Source organism: Passer domesticus, chromosome 5 (genome assembly GCF_036417665.1).
Source record: "Passer domesticus isolate bPasDom1 chromosome 5, bPasDom1.hap1, whole genome shotgun sequence".
Lineage (NCBI taxonomy): Eukaryota > Metazoa > Chordata > Aves > Passeriformes > Passeridae > Passer > Passer domesticus.
This window is the reverse complement of record NC_087478.1, coordinates 67,491,729-67,494,213: the sequence shown is the minus strand read 5'-3', so window position 1 is coordinate 67,494,213 and position 2,485 is coordinate 67,491,729.

The following is a 2,485-nucleotide window of genomic DNA, read 5'->3' as shown; positions in this document are numbered from 1 at the left end:
TGGATGTCTCCATGACTAAAGCAAGGTACTGGCTCTGAGATGACCCTTGTTGGCAGCACATGATAAGAAAATAACCAAAACTGTTCTATGTGGCAGCTGTTCAGCTGAGGGCAGACAAACTAAATTTGGCTGGTTTGTGTAACAAAGTTTTGAACAGCACTGACTTTTTAACAAGCACATGGGATTACAAGATTGTTAAAATAGAGAACTAATGGCACTGTTTATGCAGAATTGCATGTACTGGGATCTCTGTATAAATGCCCGTTGGCTTAGGGAGTATCCTTAAGCACTTTTTCTGGTTAAAAGAGGAATTTCCAAGTCTTCTGTTGGAATGTAAAAGTTGAACTTGTTTTGAGAGCCTGGAGTCGGAGTGTCTATGGCACGACTGGCCATCACTTTGGTGCTGCTCACAGTATGAGGGCAGAGGGAAGGTGAGACCTTAAAGCTCCTCCTGTGCTACCTCCTGTCATGGAGGCACCTTCCACTATCTCAGGTTGTTCCAAGCCCTTTCCAATCTGGCCTTGAACACTGCCTGGGATGGGGCAGCCACAGCTTCTTTGGACAAGTATTTTGTAATTTTTATCAGTTCTTCTGTGACAAATCAGCTGCACACATCTGTTATCCAGCCAAGCTGATAAGATAGCACAAGTCAACTAAATGCAGGTTGTAGTAGATGCTGTATGCAAAACTACATCAAGTCATTCCTTTGCTTATGGACCATTTAGCATAAGTGGGCCTAAACAGGAACTGTATGGGAAGTGGGACTCAGTTTCTACTGCGTGCAACTACCTTCCTGTCCCCAGACATTGAGAGCCAGTGTGGCACGTGCATCAGGGAATATCCTTATTTCCCACATTCAGAATACACTCACCTGACAACTGCCTTAACCAGCAAGAAGGGAAACACTTTGTCACTGCAGTCTTGAAGAAGCATGTGCTGGCAGCACTTCTCAGGCACCAGCCAGAGAACAGGCACAGGGGAAACCCACCAACTCCAGCTGCAATCTCTTTCCATTTCCCAAGGTGAAGGTTTACTTCTTTGAAGAATGGCAGACAATGACTTCTCTGCAGTGTTCTCAGTACCAGAAATCCCCCAATCCATACACCTGAGGCTGGCTCTTCCAGCAGTGAGCAGCAGTAGAGCTGGTTTTGAGAAGTCAGTTCTTGGAAGCTGAACACAGCAAACCAACAGATGCAGGGTGATCAGCACCTTCCCTTTTCCAATACTACACTCAGGAACTCCACAAACACATTTTTAAATGAGTCATCATCTCCAACTCATTACATTCCCGGCAAAGCAAAGAGCAACTGCCTCCTACAATTCTCTACCTGTGCTTCTTTGCTTCCTGCATATGGCTTTACCCCTCACCCTCAGCATTCAGGATAAAAAAAGAAATGAATCCGGCTTGTTTTGAGCATTTTAGATAATCTGTTGTTACACCAGATAAGACGAAAAAGTTGGAACTGATGCTTTTTCTGATGAGGCAGCCTTGTGTAGATTCTGAAGCAGGCAGAGAAGTTTTGCACAACCCTCTTCTCCTGCCACTCCCTCTCGCCCCCAAAATGAGCTCGTTTATTGGTGTGGTTTGAAGTTGACTTCTCCCAGCATGCAAGGAAGCACAAAGCCCTTCCCAGCAGGAGTCAGGTGGCTGCCTGGAGCTAGGGGCTGGACCAGACAGGCTCTGAGAGCAATTAAAAAAATATAATAAACAACAAGCACCTGTTGAACACACAAGTGTTACAGGAGCTGTTGTTTCCAGAGAAAACTCAGCCACCAGAGCATATTAATCCAGGATGTGGGAGGGGAAGGCAACCAGATGGACATTGGCAAAATCCAGATAAATCTGGATATTACAATATATCAATGCATTCCTGCCCCTGAGTAAGGACACAATAACCTAACACAATACTTACCTTGCATACCCAAAGGCTCAGTGTTTCTTATGCTGACTCTTCACTGGATAAACCAACCAGGAACCAAAGTTCCACTAAAGCTTGCCCCAAAAAACACTGCCAAGATCACTGCAGACCTACAGCTGCTGACAGGTCGGAAGGCAGAGAGATAAACTCCGAGGCTCAGTGAAAAACGCACATTTTGAGATGGAGTCTACTGATGCCTCTGGAGGGGCTTCCTCTTTTTTGGAAGGCTTTCCAGATCAAGGACAGCTCTAGGCAAGGACAGAAGGGAATCACAGAATCATAGAAAGCGTTGCGCTGTATAGGACCTTAAACAGATCCTGGATTTCAAGTGGAACACAAAAAAGACTTGAAAATACCCCTTCAACACTGCAGTGGATCAGTTCATGTATTCGGATCATCACCACTGTTAATCATTGTGGCTTAGGGACTATGGAAGACAATTCCTGAACCATTGCTTGGCAGAACCAAAAAAAGGAAATACAATCTCCAAGTCAGGATCTCAGAAAAAGAGTTCAAAGCCCACTTCTGCTAGAAGATTCCTATGTGATCTTGCAGACCAGTTTTCA